A 17,907-nucleotide genomic window follows, 5' to 3' on the forward strand; every position below is an offset into this window, starting at 1 on the left:
AGAAGCAGCACATCCCCTTTTCTCTGCCAGCTATGCCTTTTCTCCTCAACTTTTACACAGGGTGCTGTAATTACACCTTGCTCAGAATCCCTTTACCTTTTCCCTTGCTCATTAGATTATTTTTTTTTCTTATGGTATCAGAAAGAAGTCCGTGTTCAAGAACTCACTAGAATCCTGTGCCTTGCAGCTTGGTGTTTGTTGGTTTTCCTCTCACCCCATTTTCTAACAGTCATGAAGTTCAGTGTTACAAAATACACTGTCTACTTCAGGAAGAAGGGCCAAATACCTACATTAAGATATTGAAGGGCTGAGTTCAAGTCTTAGCTCTGGCACAAGCTACTTCTCTAGCCTTGGGTGGATTAGATAGTCTCATAGCCTTGGTTCCCATTGTGTAAACCATTAATTTTTCATTCCCATCACCATTCATCAGTCCTTTCTAGTCCAGCGGGACTGATTGTTTACCACTCTGTGTCGATGCAGCACTTAGTAGAAAGGAGCTGGAGATCTTAAAACTGTGGCTCTCACCAGGAAAAAAATATTCTGTATTGGCATTTCATTTACTCGTTTCATAATTTACTGGCTTCATGTAAGATTCAGTCTCCCAAAACTGGCACCAACTGGACACTATGGTGTCTACCATATTTTGGCTTTCTCTTTTTCATTTACAAATGTGAGGAGGTTGGATTCAATGGTTTGTTTATACAGTTATAAAAGATTAAGTAGAGGAAATACATAGCCAATTCAGGGAGCAAATGGAAACGTTTATACAGAACGCTCAGCAGTTTCTAGTTTAGTGCGTGTTTTCTCTTTTCCTTTGTTTGCTCAAGACAAAGACATCAAACAAAATCCTGACCTTGAAGAAAGGCTGATGTGTGTGACACAGCATTCAGGAGAAATGTGCCCTCGAAAAGAAGTGTTGCATAAATGCTTGTGTCAGAGTGCAATTAAATTCTTATTTAGGAGTGGAGGAGAAAATAAAAAACTCAATTTTACCTTTGTACCATGTTGCTCCCGCACCGGCATGCCTCCTTACATCAATAGTCTTTAATCTTTATTTGCATTCAGTTGTTCTTTGTGTAGTGTGTATTTGTCTTTTATGGTGCTCATATTTATGACTCAGTTCTACGTGAGATGAGGCATAAAGGTATAGTAAGGACAGTCCTTGCCCTCAAGCATCTGCTAATGATAAGACAAAATAGAGGGGTACCAAAGTAAAAGTTATCTCTGTTTTACATGTAGGAAACTAAGCTGTGGAGAGATTGAGTGATTTGCCCGAGGTCCCATAGGAAAATCATCCAAAGATGGGAAGACAGAGTTCCCGGACTGGGTAGACTGCACTGTCACAATTTGTAGCTAAATATTCAACATACTGGAGATTTAAGATAGGCAGGCAGTGGTGTCCAGGCACTAAACTGCTGGAAAGGTACTTATGCTTCAGTGACATAAATGTGAAGTAGAGCCAGAGGGCCTTTTTCACCTTCTGCCAAGTATTGTCCAGGCGTTGAGTTCAAAGCCAGTCACAAGAACTCCTGCAATGCCTGAACACACAGCACTCTGTAACAGAGTGGGCGAGTAATTTGCAGCAAGCAAGAAATCTAGCAAACAGCTCTTCCATTCATGCTTGGGTTAAATATTGATCATCTCTAAAACATGAGGCAGCACCCAGATGTTCCCCAAAGGGTGTCCCCTGGGGGTATTTCACGGCATTTCTCCCTGTCTCTGGAATTATCCCTGAAAATGTTCAACCTGGAATTAAAAAATGCTCCATTCTGGGAAGAGACCTGACTTTCATCACTTCTGTTAGCTGGCAGTGTAAAAAAGTTTTACAAGCAAAGGTATTGAAGAAACCCTTGGTTTAAGAGCTGTTTTTATGGCCAGACTCTAGCTAACTATGCTTAGTGTAAAGACAAAAGCGAGCTAGCATTTTCTAAGACCATCACTCTGGTCCCTCTAACTCAACACTAGCCAGGTTATGTTCGCTCTTGTAATACCTGGCCCTGGGTAGTGTTAATGGACTGACAGCCTGTGAAGAGCTGTTGGGAAAAAGGATTTTTAGTTCAGCAATCAAAATGGTTGTCCCAGACAATTCTTGTTCTTTTAGGAGAATGGAGATAAAAAAATAGAAAAAATTAATTTTATATTAACCTAAATATTTCATTTGCTTTTTAATTCTTTTGCTTTTTAATTATTTCATTTTTTTTAAAGAAATTTTGCTTCGCAATGAGAAGTTGAACACCATTTATCTAAAAAAAGGGTAAGACAATATTTCACATGTGGAATTCATACCTTCTCTGCCCTCCTCTCCATACTGTTTTTTGGCCATAGCTCCCTGCCCTGTTTGACCCAAACAGTTTCAGTTGCATAAAACTAGATTTTTTACATCACAGTGCTTGGAGAAATTCTTGCAGCATCATCCCTGGCCACACTTTAGCTTGAGAAAAGGTAAGTAAGTGCTCTGTTTCCATCAGACACTTCCCCTCTCCATGCTGTCAGCCCAGACCCTCCTTCTCCCCTGAAGCTACCACCAGTATAGTACGCGAGTTTTGGCTCATTTAACTGTTACCATGACCCAGAGCCAAGAGCAGGAAGAGTAAAGCTCCAGGATAAAAAACTTCAAGCACTGCATTTGTCTCAATAGTTTATCCCACTGAGGCTGTGCCCTGTCCCAGCTTGGTCTTCTCCTTCAACTAGGCCAGGTACCAGCCTTTTCATGCCTCCCTCTACCTTGGCCTCATTCAGTTAAGAGACATTGCCTCTTGCTGCTCCAGATGTGTCCCTGAGGCTATAGCCCTGTTGAGGAGTGAGTTAGTCTGCATGGCATCTATTTTCATGTACTAACCTGTGGTGTTTCATTCACTGTGGTCTTTTCTTTCTCAACTTTCCTGCAGGTATGTGCGAGAAGTCCCAGGGTTTGCTTCTCCATTGCTCCCTGTGGGGTTCACCTGTTCAGCCTTCTCTCTACTAATAGCAAGAAGGAGCTGTCAGGTAACCTAATGATGTGTAAGTCATTATGACATCTGCACCTCACCTCCAGTAGATTAAAGAAGCCTTAAAGTTTAAGACACCTTTCTCCTGAGTTAGTACATTAATACTTCTGCCTGGTTGAGTGAAAGCCCTCTGGCTCTCCAGCGTCCTGCAGAACAAGCACGTTGGCACAGGGGGATGCTGGCACCATTTTTGAGTACTTAGACATAGGAAAGGTATAGAGAAATCAGTTCCTAGGTCTTTCTGCTCACTGCAAGGATGTTTCCTTCCACTCCTTCACCTCCTTCAGTACATCTTGTTTGGCCAGAAGAAAAGCTACATTCACTCACTGGGCTGCGCTCTCACTCCTGCAGACACTCCTGTGCACAGACACACACATACAGTCATGTCATACACAGCCATTCTCTTGTGTAATGTGCATACATACGCACTTGCATGCACGCACATACTGTCTTGTACACACCTGGTGTAAATTTCATGTTGGGGGTGTTTTTCTGGACTTTGGGGTTCTTCAGAGACTTATGTCTAGGTGTCACTTGGACCCTGTTAAGGTACTGAAGAAGTAACGCATTTTTTTCACTGGAAGGGATGCTAACCTTATCATCCAGTCCTGTGTTGCACCCATGCTCTCGTAAAGCTGGAGGAACCAAATAGCCTACAGACTCCTTTACTAATGATCTGCTTGATGAATCCCACTCTCAAAGAACCTGTTTTCTTTCAGGAAACTTCGGGAGCTCTGTTTCCAGCAGGATGTTTCGGGCTCTGCAACTAAGAAATTTTAGATTTACAAGGAGAAACAAAGTTAATATATTTAGAAATGCGGGAGAAGAAAAATTGAAGTCAAACTTGTACCACGTAACATGGAACATTTCAAGCTCCTGATAGTAATGACCTGAGGTATTAATGTATGAGGGACTGTGATGAGTTGGGAGCATCTATTCTAAATCCCTTTGAGTTTTAATCTGGGGCAGATGAGAAGGGGAAAAAAAAGAAGAGGATTTAAAAATAGCTGTGTGCCTTCTGCAGTCAATTCACTCTGCAGGAAATCTGAACAATATTCAGGAAATACTGTGACTCCCAGAAAAGCCTGTTGTTTCTAAGCAGAGCCAGTCTGGTCTTATCCACGCTGAGGAGCAAATGGGATTGACAAGCATGTAACAGAATTGAGACAGAAAGTGTGAAACTGTGTTTGAAAGCAGAGAGAAGCTTAGAGACAACCTTAGTTTCAGTCTGACTGAGAAAATGGAGGGGGGGGAAAAAAGGGGGTCCCTTAAAGGAATTGGGTCTGCATTTGGAAAAGGCAGTGGGCACCTGAGAGGGGCTAAAGAAAACCGGACTAAAGGCTAGACTTTCATGCCAAATAACAAAAAGTTAGTGCATATAATTAAATAGAGCATGACTGGCTTGGTGGAGCTGAGCAAAAGCCATCGGCATGTCAGCAAGTGTCATCCACTTTGCATCCCTTATATGAGTGAATACAATGAGGACTAGGAGCCAGAGCAGAGCCACATGAGAAGTGGGAGGAAAGTCCCATTAGCTGAACACAACCTTCATGAAATAACTGTCTGGCTGAACAGTCAAATTCATCACTGACTTGAGGCAGGACATCACTCAACTGAAAATCGAAGGTTTAGTTTCCAAAACTGCTTTGCATGGCAGTGGGACTTTGTCCACACATGTGCATTTCGCTACAACAGCCCTGACATTTATGGTTCTGGTTTTGTCTCCTGGGTTTGGAGGAATTTTTTGTGGATTGGTTGGTTGGTTTGTTTTTAAAAGCCAGAACAAAATTTGCATATTTACTTGTCCTGTAGGGTGGGAATTTTGTCAGTCTGAGGCAAAGCTGTACCTGCTTTTTAGGAGGTTTTTGTGATTTCTAGGAAAGGAAAAAGCCACCTTTGTTATAAAGCTCTCCCTTCTTCTGTCAGCAAAGGGGAAGAAGTTTGGCTTTCAGGTAACTTTCAGACACCTAAATACCATTCAAGGAAAGTTTCATAGAAAGAGATGGAAAAATTGGGTAGGTTTTGTCAGAAATGAGTAATTTGGTGCCTTTCAAGCAGCTCTGCTGCACTAAAGAGTGTCTATGTAGTAACACAAGGCTGTGCCTGCAGAGCTGGTCATGCCTGAGCCTTGGCCGGAGCTGCAGCATCTGCTCAGGCCCAAACAACACCTGTGAGGGTTTTTTTAGAGGTGAAAGATGAATTTTCCAGGCTATGACCTGCTCCTTCACTCCTTCTATCATCCCCAAGGCTAAAAAAAACACCTGTAACTTTGCACACTTTCCTAGTCCCCTCCAAGAAATGCCACCCGTGGTCCAGCACCCTAAAACTTGCCCTATTCTTCCTGCTGGCCATGTCTTTCTGTTCAGGATTTAACAACGATTGGGAAGCAGGAAAAAACTTGGCTAAACAGAAAGGGTTTGCATGCAGAGCAGCTGCGTTCATGAATGAGATGAGTGCATGCAAAACTCTGTCATGTGAGCATGTAACCTGCTCATTGCTCAGAATTATTTAAATAGTGGTGATTTGTGAAAATCCCACAAAGTGTGTCATCAGTCTTTCTTCAGCTAAAAAAACCAAAAGGGTTTGTTATTTTTCAGCTTCGTTATTCTCTTGATTTAAGTGCGCTCAGCCATCTGTTGAGGGCACAAAAAGACAGAACCAAGTAATTAAGCAGACCAATTGCACTCCACAAATAACAAATAATTGAGATGAAATGTTTAGAGACAGTTCGTAGGCTAAAAGTAATTTTTCATGACTAGTGAGTGCTTGTGAAATATATATGCACTTGTGAGAGAAAGGGGTAGCTCATGAATAATATGCAAACCAGAAATAAGATATCAAATCTGGAAAAGGATGTTTTGGGACTTTTCTCACCTTGCTGTGTTGGTCTAAAAGTCTAACTAGACCTGTAGGGACTCCCAGGTAGTCAGCAGAGAGGGCTGTACACTTAGTAAATAAGTTGCCTCTCACTTTGGAGATGCTGTCCTTTCCCATTGCTCCTGGAAGGAGCACACACCCCAGAGCTGTTCAAGACATCTTACCTCAAACCAGGTAAAGTCAGGGGAAAAGTGCTGCTCACAGAGTGAATTCCCAGCTCCATTACAATCAAAGGCAGTTTTGCCTTTGTTCAGTGTTTTCTGAATGCGAGTCTTCCCATTTAAGAAGCAACATCCCCCAGAAACTTAGAGTAAATGTACAAAATCATAGGGTATGTTGAGTGCTAAACCTTAAGTTTAGAAACAAGCAAAAAGGACAGCAGATAGCCAATATTTCTGTGCCTTCCCAAAAGCCTCCTTTTTTTTTTTTTCCCCCGTAGTGGGTGATATTATTGAAACTGGCATAATCCACAACCTAGAACAGACTTTTTAAGTGAAGTGATTGAAATCAAAGGGTATCTAGATTTTGGGGGTTTGGTTTGGTTTGTTTTTTTTTTAACAGTGCTCTTTGCTAAAGCAAGCCATAGCATCATCCAGTTTTGCCAGAGTGGATATTAAATATGGTATTTGAAGCGGGCCTCTGCATAGCAACACTGTTGTGAGCTTGTCCAGAATGTCCTAGTAACACTGGCTGAGACTCTTACGTAGCAAACTTACCTATCCTTAGGTTCCTGGCAGCTGGTAATATCCTCCCCGTACACTGTATGGAAGGGGCATGGCGACAGTTTGTGGAAGACTAATGAACCGGCACTGTGTAGGGAACTATCATAACCTGATTTAGTTGTCTTTATTTGTGATGTATTCTCATACCACTTTGGGAGGTGCTGGTAGGAGAAAGACTTTCCTCACTCATGCTGTTGCCAAATTCTCCAAGAGTGAACATCCCTCACTCTGGTTTGGGTGTAATCCGGTCCAGCAGTTCTTGTGGAGCTATATGTAAGTTTGTAGCATATCAGACGTTATCAACTGATGAGCAAAATGACTTATCAACGTTATAGTGGTTGTACTTTGACAGGTATTCAAAGTGAAATATCAATTTACATTTTCTGAAAGGAAAGAATATGCAGTAGATTAGTTTTCAAATGGTTTTTAGTACAAGGAATGAAGCTACTTACATTGGCGATTTTCTAAGGTTACATTTGTTTTTGCTGTATTTTTTTTCTTGTCTTCTAGATGCAATTCCTATTTGCTAAGGATTCTGAGCATTACATTAGAATAAGGAAGACTTGGAGTGCAATTTTAGAAAAATAGACATCCAAATCACTACCATAATCCTTCTGGCTCTTTGAAAATGAAAAGTAGAGTGTTTCAGAGAGCTGTTTATTGGAAAGATTAGTTTTATCATGAAATTATTACTTCAGCACATGGTTTGAGATTGGCCATTACCTTAGAAAATTCACAGATGAAAACACAAGGAGAGTTGCTGATGAAGAAGACCTAATGACTTAAAGAGTCTTTTCCTTGTGTGCTTCATTTTTCCCCTATAGCTATGTATTGGCTTCACCTGGGAGAAGCAAACAATCTGTTAAAAAAGCCAAGGATGGAAAAAATAAGTTAAAGCTCTACTGTAAATTTTGTAAATCAACTGATTTTGTTGGAGAAAGCCATTCTACTTATTTATTTTTTAATAGTGCTAGTAAATGTTGAAAAAACCCAAAATATTTATGAATGAGTGATTCTAAAAAATAAACTTTTTTGTTCTTTCTTCAGGAACAATCTGGCTTTAAGTGTCTTCGTGGGAGTCTGGAAAAGAGCTCTTGGTCCTTCTGAATGTGTGTGTGCATATATGAACAGCATGCAAGGATATAACCGTCCTATTAAAGGGAAGGCTTTACATGCAGAAGGCAAAGACAGTTCCTCTGAAGTTTGGTAACGCACTGGCAGCCTTAACCTAGCTGCTTTATTAGAGGTAACCCCTTGGGGAAGACCTCATCAACATCACCTAAACCCAGAAACCAGCTGCCAACTGAATGCTCTAAATAGGAGAGGACCCTCTTTGTTTTCTTGCAGCACCACTTCACCTTCTGCCTAATTTAGTTGTGGAAGGACCCCAGGACCAAACTGTATTTCATTACATAGTGGAGACTCAGTTACTGTTACTAAAGCTCTGAATTTATAGTCCTTCCACATATGGAAAACTCTGATGTCCATAGTGATAGAGCTTGAATAAATATGTGAATGGGTATGTACTCCTGATAAGGAGACACATATTTTGGAAGAAGGCTTCTAATGTTGTAGTCTTTTATTGTATGTTCTCATTTGCTTTTGTTCCATTTTAATTTGATTTTGGCCAGTGTTGGAATTTTCTTGAGTAAAAACTAAATACCTCCATCAGGAGTCTATTCCCCTGTGTAAAAAAATGGAAGTTGAAGGAAAGTGGATTTTGAGGTTCAGAGTCAAATAGTGAGTTTTCCTGTCAATATAGTATTTTCATGATGAGAAGAAGAGATATTATTGAAACTTCAGCAGAGAGGGGTGAAAGGAGAATGGGGTCAGTGCCCCTTTAAATGTCTCAGGCAGGTTGCATGAAAGCAGGATTATATCAGTCTCAGGATGCAAGGTTTTGTTTATAAAAATAAATTCTTCCAGAAAATGTCCCAAACTGGTGTCACGTTGTTGTGTGTTAATGGCTACATTAGCAGTTAGCTACGGTTGTACATATGTCCATCCATCTGCCTTATGACTTTGTATCTGAGGAAGGTGCTGTGTGTTAGTTACTCTGTGTAAAAGTCTGCTTTTAATGAGTGTAAAGAAAAGGATTACAGGCGGTGGTGATACACTGGGCTAAAACCACTCATTCGTAGCCAGATTAAGCCCCTTGCTGTAGACATGCTTGTCCCTGGGTAGAAGGAACCAGAGTTAAGACCAGGCCATAAAATGGATTTAATGGAGTTATGGACATGTCCTTTTTAAATTTTTTTCTCACTCAGTCCTACAATTTTAACTTATAACTAGAACACCTTTTAAATTGGCAATAAACTCTTTTCTTTGAGCAGGTTGGTCTATTTGTCTTGCACACAAGGCACTGGAGTATTCTCGCTGGAGGGGGTCAAATGCTGCAAAATGGCATTTGCATATTCTCATTGCAGTTCAATTGCAGTTCATTTTGCCTACACCTGGGGCTGCTTTTTACTTGCCACAGGTAAAAATTTCCCTTCTGGCAGGCAGCCAGTGTGAGATGATGCAGATTCAAATCTTAGTGGGACTTTGTGCCGAGTCTTCGCATGAGGCTAGAATTTATAATAGAAGACATACTGTTGCAAAGGGAAGAATAGAAGTACCTCACTTGATAAGGAGGCGTTACTGTCATGGGAACATGTTGTTTATTCATTTCTTACTATTTCTCTGTTTAGGAAGTTTCAGTCTTCCAGTCAGAGAGAAGAGATACAGACATGTAAGACAGATGTAACTGATGTAACACACTGTGAGCAGCAAATGACTGCTTTGAAAATGTCTCAAATTCTATGTTGTGTGAAAAAATCTTCCTTATAGCCATCTGACAAGTATGCATGGAATTGGGCTTGCAAATGTATTCTGATTTCTAATGGTCAATGAAAGAAAGTAGATAAATTTACAGCTAATGTTATTTGCCATTAACAACTCAAGCTTGTCTATACCAACTAGTGTTTGTTCCAGCAGCCTAAGAGGTCACAAACATGAGCCAGTTTGCTGTATGAGGTGGTTTATTTCCATAAAGTTTTTGAACCTACGTCTCTGATTCAGCTTCAGTTCTGCAGTGCTCTTGAGGAGAACATCTGAGCTGGAGCAGAGATTTTAGCTACTGGACAGTTGTCATTATCCAAGAAAAACTATGTTTGCTTCTGAAGATTTCGTCTCATGCCTCATGCTTTTTGGAAACATAAAGCTTCTGAGAGCAGGGAAAATATCTGTCATTCACTCTTTCAGCAGTTTCTGTTTGTTCAGTTATAAACTGATTTTGTAACAGCAGAGAAGAGAAACAACTCTGTGGAAAGTGTTGTTGCCAGTGGTTATCTTGCCTGCATCCTTCACCATCTGACACAAGTCTCCGTCTTCATTTCCCTTAATGGGATGGAGTTCGCCCTCATCTCTTATTCTCAGTGTTGCCAGATGGCAAACTTCTTTAGTTGTTTATACAATCTGCTTGTTGTCTGGTGGTATCTGGCTGCCTGGCTGGCTGATCCAGCTGTTTTTAAGTTTCTCCATAAAGTGGAGTTTATCTTGCTTTAGGAAATAAAATGGATAAGTTCTCCCTTTTTTGCAGAAATAAAGGTCACTAACCTGTCTTCATGGCAACCTCATGCAACTCTGTCCATCCAGGAAGATGTTTCCCTGTTGTTAATCATCTTTTCTGTGGTGTGTGGTTTTCCCTTTGGAAAAAACCCAAAAAAAAGCAAGAGCTAAACCAAAATGGTCTGCTTTTTTCCCCTCTTATTCTCATGTAATTGCTTCTCCCAATCTGTTGTATATCTCTTGTAAAAAAAGGAAGAAGATTTCATATGATGGAATGGACTTTGCTAAATACAGTGTTAAATTTAGTATAGGGACTAAATATACTGATGCCTTCCAGTGAAAGCCTGTGGATCCCTTGATGGGAACAGACATTTCCTGATTCTGGCCACAATAAGATGTCTGCTACTTGTAACATTGCAGTCCTCTCATCCATCAGATCAATTCAAAATTGATTATATGAACCTAAGTCAAATCCAATGTAACAGGCAAGCTGCAGATAAAATGTGAAATGAGCATGTAGGACTGCCAGCTGTGGCACTTAAATATCACACATATATCCACCTCTCCACCCGCTCCTCCCCACAAGGAAATATTTGGCTGGAATGCTGTAAGAATAGATGCCCTCCTCCCAATCCTTCAAGTATTGTTTTTTCTTTTCATTTACCAGCAGTTTGAACTAGTTAAAGCTCTTCTAATTGGAGTTGTGATGCTTCATGCTGTCATTGATTTCTGTAAAGAAGGTGCTTTGGTTGGTCTGCGCATCCCATCATTGACCGTGGCTTCACCTGGTCATAAAGGAAAGTCTTGATGCAAAGCAGAGGGAGCCAGCTTGGGGCCACAGTTTTATTAACTGGCAAAGTTAAAGTAGACTTGGTGTCCCCACAGATGACTGAATCAGTGAAATTTTTGCAGATTGGTTTTGCATTTCGTTCAGAAGAGTTTGAATTAAGTTGAATATTAATGCATTCAGTAGCTGAATCTTATGGGATAAAAGCACGTGTTGTAAGGCTTGGGACATGACAGCCCTGCCCGGGTAGCCATGAGCCTGAAGCCCTAAAGCGTGTCCCCAGGCGAATGCAGTCATCACTCATATGTGCCCAGTGCAGCAGTGTGGTTTCCATGAACCACGGACTAAACTTGTGGGCTCTCCTTTCCAAGAAGGACTTTCCCAATTCCCAGTATGGTAGCTATTTTGGGGTGGATTTCTGCTCTTCTCACACTTTTTCCAAGCAGCAGCTTTGAAAGTTTTCTCTCCCACTTTTCAGAGGAACTTTTTAAAAAGTGCCAAGTTTCACACAGTACAGAACAGGAAGGAAAAACCGTGAAAACCTCAAAAAGTCTCCAAAACTAAGACAATTGTTTCCTGCTCAGCACTAATTAGGCTACAGAATAATAATAGTAATAGTGGTAATTTCAAATTAATTTCTGTGCGTAGTCATGTATGTAACTTGGAATCTATTTCCTGCCAAAACTTCTGGTAAGATTTCAGAACTTGCACCTTTAGAGAGAAGAAACAAGTCCAAATTAAATTGATTTAAATGTTCAGACATACAATTGTAACAGTCCTTCTGCGTTACTTGCTCTTAATGAGAACAAACTGTCATTGGCACCGTTTCCAGGCAACTACCAAGGAATGCTTAACCTTACATGGTGGTCTCACAAACCACACATCATGCCAGGTAAAGGATGTCTTTGCAATGAAACTAGCTCAAGAGATCACGTAGAAACTGTTTATTTAATCTTATTTTTAATTAGCATTTTGCTTGATTTTCTGGGCAATTATTTTTTCTGTCAAATACTTGCTTTCCTTAACTAGTAGAATCAAGTAAAATGTTATAGTTTTCACACTCTGGTTGTAATATTTAATAAGCCAAGAAGTACTCTAGGCTACAGTGGTTACTGTGGGGTCATTTGGAAAGATTTTGACAGTTTGAGAGTGTTCCCTCATAATGAAAATGGGAAGAGACAGCAAGCAAAGTATGATGGGCAATTTTAGAGGCTTCCGTAGAGACTTGAGCTTCATTATGCATCATGCGTACTGCAAATGCCCATCTCTTTTAACAGACTACAGCCTGAATAAATAAGAGCTTGACGGAGAAATGAGGGTACAGTAATGAGTGACACAACTTGCAACAGGCTACTCTCCTCCAAAGTCCCAAACAGCATCTCATAAACTGAGGGAGGCTTCAAAAATTAATCCAGTCTGGCAGTGACTGAAATTACTTTTCACTTATTTAATGAAAAAAACATATATGTGGTATTGAATGTTACTGTGCTTCACGTTTGGCAGCATCTTAAATCAATTTTTGTGGTTATATTAGAATTTGATCATCAACATGTTTTCTATCCACGCTTCTAAATGGTGCTTGATGACTAAATTGGCAGAAAATTTGAACCTTTCTTTGGCAATTCACTAATGTTTACATTTTCTCATCACAACACTGTTCACTTTGCAAGCTCTTATTACTTGGTGTAAAGAGCTGATAAAGCGACAAAATAGTGTGCAGTGAACAAACCCTACCTGCTTTCTACAACCACGGTCTGAGGGTGGCTTACCCAACTCTGCCTATGGTGCTTTGAGCCTTGATGCAAACCCACTGGGGAGTCAAGGGAGAGGTACACATACTGGCTTTCACCAGTGGCAGGTGTCACTTCATTGGGCCAAGAAGGTGCCCTTTCTCTCAGTGGGTACTTGGTTTGAAAGCAGGGCACACGTGAATGGGAAAGCTTTGTGGAGTGTGGCCACAGCATCCCCTCTTATGCCCATGGATACCAAAGTTAAAAATTCAGTGAAATACCTTCCATTCTTTGTGATCAAAGTGAGCCTGAATGTGCCTTTGAATTTTCGTGCTGCTAGTGGGAAAGTGGATAGCTTTCTCATGCAAGGTGGCACCCTTTTTGTCTGCTGGGGATCACCTCGTCCCCAAAACCCTGGCTGAGGTCAGCCAGCAAGCCCTTGTAGCTTGGACTAACACCTGTTTACATGAAATCACTGCTGGGCTTGTTGTCTCTTTCCCTGTTGTAAGGACTGGCTACTCTGGGAAAGTAAGCAGGGTAGCTGGTGGTCTATTTAATATTCCAAAGTGGAGATCACCAACAGCACCAGCAAAAGCTCCAGAATGTTTTCTTACCCAGTTACCTTAGCCTCCAGGGGATGGAGGAAAAGTGGATAAAGGTTCAAGAGAAGATATTCTTGTTGACAGTCATGGTTAAGTTATACTAATTGACATGCTTTTCTAGCAAGAGAAAATTTTCTGGTGGCAACATGTCCCCCAAAACCTGAAGCCAGAGAAACCCTGCTCTCTTGATCTCTTCAGAGATGGGTTTTGCTGTCTTATCTATGCCAATACACAGACGTGATGTCTTTTTTCTTCTAGCAAAAGAAATTCATGTAAGGCCTGCATAGTGTAGCCTGAAGTGAGAAAGAGATTTGTCATTTTTTTGACAATAATTCACATAGACTGCAAAACAAATGTACTTCCGAGCAGTGACTCCGTGAACAATAAAGCAAACACTCTCGACTACCTACCAGCCCATCCATCTTTTTAAATCATGTCAGCAGACTTCAAATTGTTCACCAAGTTTTATTGTTTCATAGGGAAGGAAATAATTTGTGGTGAAATACACTGAGCCATTGAACTTTGCAATTGTTTATTACTTGGTCTTGATTTCTTGCACATTGCCGCTTCATCATTTACCTGTCATTTGTTTTGGATGACGTGGTTTATCCTCTCTTCATAGCTATCTAGATTGCATAGGTAAATTTGTAAGTTGAACTGCTTAGCCTTTCTGCTTGTAATAGCATCCACCTACTGTCTGTAAAATTTGCAATAGTGCTGTGTGCGCGATTTCGTTGTAGGCTAGGTGTGAATTCTTCCTTCTATCAAGAAAAACACGTTTATGCAGCCTGGTGTGAAGCTTGCTGGCAAGGAGACGAGTCAGGCTTTTGTTTGAACTGGAAGGCTGATGAACAGACTTTTTAGAAAGTGAGAAGGTACGGACAACGTGGCAGATGGATACAAAGTGGTCGACACGGCAGGTAAGGTAGGCTTTGTGCCATAAGCAACATCTTATGGTGTAAGAACCGCTTAGATACAGGTCATTTCTGTGACATGAGGGAGAAAGGGGTGACTGCATCTGAGCTAAGTCTGCTGTTATTTCTCCCATTTTGTTATTGCTGTTATAAATGAGTGCCCTAATTAGAACCGAGGGAATTTATGGGCAGATATGAAAATGTGGTTACTATAGTTACCAGGTGCTCCAGCTCAGTCGGGAAATGTCACTAATATAATGATAGCCCAAGGGTAAACACATGAGGTAAATGATGAACAAGCCCCCCTGCTCCAGGAGAAAATCTTTTTCTTCACACTTTCTTTGGTGGCTTGTTTGGCAAACTAACATCTACCATTACAATTCCTTTTCTGTCCTTCCCTTTCTTTCAACAGGCTGGTTTTGGTTAGACTATAAGGACCTCTGGGGAAAAGAAAGTGTAAAAATGAAGTAGCATTTAGAGCAAGGATAATGATCTATTTACCTGTCTTTCAAAGCTCTCTACTAAAATTCCTTCCCACTCCTCTGTACATAGGCTAGACAGCAAGGTGAACTATGTGTATTTCCACAAGTTCAGAAATAGAACTTTTCTTGTGTTTGTATTTTTTTTTCTCCTGACCCTAGTTCCAGCCATGACCCTTGATGCCCATCACAGCCTGTGGACAGGGAAGAAGGACAATGAGCAGGGACTCCATTGGCTCTCCCCTTGCATCCCTTGTCTGAGACAGGGGATGTCTCAGTGCCTTGCTGCTTCAGTCCAACTACTAACGTTAGCTGCCAGGTGTGGGAGGATTCAGTGAGAAAAATGGCATTTCAGAGGGATCAAGCCCCACAGAGGTGGTTGGAGTGGCCTCTTGCTTGGTGCTGCCTACAGGCAGGATCTACATAGGTTATTCCATTTGTTACAGGGAAAGGAAGAATTGTGAAGCCAGATTAATTCCTGCTGCAATTTCTCTGAAGTCAACGAGGTGACACTACTGATTGCTTTGACATAGATTTTTCAGTCCTGAGTAATTACCTGGCCTTTTAGAAAAAATACAGGAGGAGATGGAAAATCAGAGCAGCTGCTGCTAAGGGAGCTGATCCCCACCACCTTAAACAGTGCTGCCCATGAGTTGCTCTCTGGTTTTGGAGGAGGCATGCAAGAGGAGAAACAAGCCTGAAGCATCTATATTCTGCTCACCCAGAGGTAAACTGCAACTATACTTCGCAGTATCCAGCATATTGCCTCCTGCTACTTACTGATGGAGACTGCAAAACCATTGCTCTGTGATTCCTTATGTGAATGTAGAGCCGGACTCTGGTGGTGTATAGAAAAGCAGAACCACAGCTGCAGCAATGTGAATGTCAGTGTTAGCACTGTCACTGGCCATGCAAGCTCCAGGTCCTCTCTAGGGATCACTTCAGGCTGATGAACACTAAGATCCTTGAGCTTTCTAAAACCAGAGAGCATTGCCTATCTAGTTTAGTCTCAGATACCTTGCTGAGGTGCTTTAATCAGATACCATAACCTCTGTCTCGAGCCTTAGAGAGAGACAGGAGCTCCAGAGCAGTTCGTTTCCCCTAAGGTCTGCAGCCTGGCATCTCTGCCTCTCCCTTGGCGAAAGATGCAAAAAGGCTTTGAATGCAATTGCTTCAGCTAGGGTCTTAGTCACAGTCTTCGCTGTCTTGATGAACGTGGCCATCCTGAATGGTTTAAATTACTCTGGATGACGGTTTTGCTTCATTAGCAAGAAGGTGACATACCAGCTCTGTCACAAGCCTTCCTGCAGGAGGAGTAGATGTGCTGAGGTGCAATGTCTGGGCTTCAACATTAGTGTTGCTTTATAAAATGAAGCAAAGTGCACATAAAAAACATCTGATCAGGCAGTGCCTCATTTCTACAAACACTTTCCTTTCTACCCAGGGCTATTTGGAGTGCTGTGCCAGTGCCAAATGTAGCTGAATCAGGTTCTCAGTGGAAGTAGCCAGGCAGAAATTGCACATGGATCTATGTCCACACGTGAGCTTCTGCTTTGCTGCAGGCTACAGGCATCACTGTGGCTGCCCAGGGCTCATCTGCTGTAGCCTGCCCTCCTGTGCAGAGGAGAATACTGAGCACATCCTCTCTGAAGATGGTCCTTCACTAAAAGTCCTGGGTATGAGGGGCAACCTCATGGTATGTTGTTGTAGTCTAGCTGCTGTTCCTTGTCATCTGCTGTTAGCAGGGAGGCACAGGTTGCCCACTGCAGCTTGTCTTTCCTGCAGTGGGCTGACTGCAGCTTGCCCAAATGGAAGAAGTAGAAAATATCTAGAAAAAATACTAAAAAAATGACTAAGAAAGAGGAAGGGACCAAACAGGTGATATATGCAGTAGTGATGAGGATGAGGTTGCTTATACTTTTCTTGTGATACAAGAGATACTAGCAAAATGAAAAAGCCTGAAAGGTGCCTGCTGTTGTAGTATTACTTAGACCACTGGTCTGACCTAGTGTAGCATGTTTCCCTCTCTTTGTTTTTTAGAAGCTGAAGAAAGCTTCAGTGCCCTGAGAGTTTGGGTTTGTCAGCGTGGCGTTGCTGGGCTGAGCAGTCATAGCCTGGATGGGACAGAGAGAAACAGGGACCATTAAATCAGATGTTTCCCTGGTCAGTGAAATGGTTCCAGGCAGTAAGCAAAACAAAGACTTTCGCGTTTCAGCTGGATTTCAGGATTTGCCTTCTCTGGATCTGTTTTTTGTTTGATCTCTGTATGGCTTAAGAAATAGCATGAGAATCCCATCCTACTCACTTCTCCATCCTTCTCTCCTGTGTACACTCAACCATGTTGCTGTAGTAGTCAGGTGCTTCACAGCTTATACGTACATTTGAGGTTTTGGTCAGGTTTAAAAATACTTTGTTTTCCCACAAACCTGCAGTAAAGGGAATTTGAGTCTAGTTGTTTACTTTGGGTTTTGATTTTTGCATATTTTAAAATGCACACCGAATAGTAAATTTTACAAAAAAAATGTTATTTCAATCTGAAAAAAACCCAGCATTGCCTTTTGCAAAATCTTGACATAGACTCTTTTGAACTTCTTAGGATTTTGAATCTGAATGAATTCAGCAGCATTGACACATGTATTTTGCAGGAGAGATAGTGAGGGGGAGAAATTCTTTAAAAATGTTCAAATAGAGAAATCGTGCTTGGCTGCAGGAATCCTCAGCGATCCGTACCCTTGTGACAGCACTGGAGAAATCCCATCATCCTCACCTCATTAAGAGCAAGGGCAACTGCTGTGTGCTGAATCTCAAAAAAAAATGTGTAACCTGGTGCTTCAGACCTCCTTTTTTTTGCTAAGTTGATTACATAGATTTCCCCCCTCCATAATTTAATACCATGTTAAAGATACTCTGACCATAATGCTGGTTTTCTTTTTGCTGCAAGAATACAGCATGCAGCCTTTGCCTGGTGGTAAGTTTCTCCCTAATTGCCTAGGCTAGATTCCACTGTTTGAGTTTTAGATTGGGCGGGTGGCACGAGCCAATTTTTTATGCTTTGGGGTTTCAGCGAGGCCCAGCTGCCAGACTGTGGGTGAGCCGTGACAACACTCTTCTGTAGAGCTTGGCTATTTATCTTGGCCACATCTTTAATGCCAAAACAGTCCAGGAGCATCTAGCTCTCCTGTGGTCTATCAGCCTTGAAATAGTGCCGTGGCTCAGACTGCAGAGCCAATAGAAGTAATTTTTTCTGTACAGTTTCTATA

At 41.5% G+C, this 17,907-nt stretch overlaps 1 long non-coding RNA gene across 4 annotated transcripts in view; it reads left to right on the forward strand.

The window, feature by feature from the left end:
- Positions 1-2,523: 2,523 nt before the first annotated feature.
- LOC138685155 (uncharacterized) overlaps positions 2,524-17,907 on the forward strand; it is a 65,634-nt gene continuing 50,250 nt past the window's right edge. For 2 of the 4 annotated variants that reach the window (XR_011324424.1, XR_011324427.1), the window contains exons 1-2: positions 2,524-4,939; positions 13,995-14,174. This is a non-coding gene — a long non-coding RNA (uncharacterized lncRNA). The remainder of the gene's footprint in view (positions 4,940-13,994; positions 14,175-17,907) is intronic. The other 2 variants (XR_011324425.1, XR_011324426.1) reach the window with 2 other exon arrangements.

The sequence above is a fragment of the Haliaeetus albicilla genome, chromosome 1, assembly GCF_947461875.1.
Source record: "Haliaeetus albicilla chromosome 1, bHalAlb1.1, whole genome shotgun sequence".
Classification (NCBI taxonomy): domain Eukaryota; kingdom Metazoa; phylum Chordata; class Aves; order Accipitriformes; family Accipitridae; genus Haliaeetus; species Haliaeetus albicilla.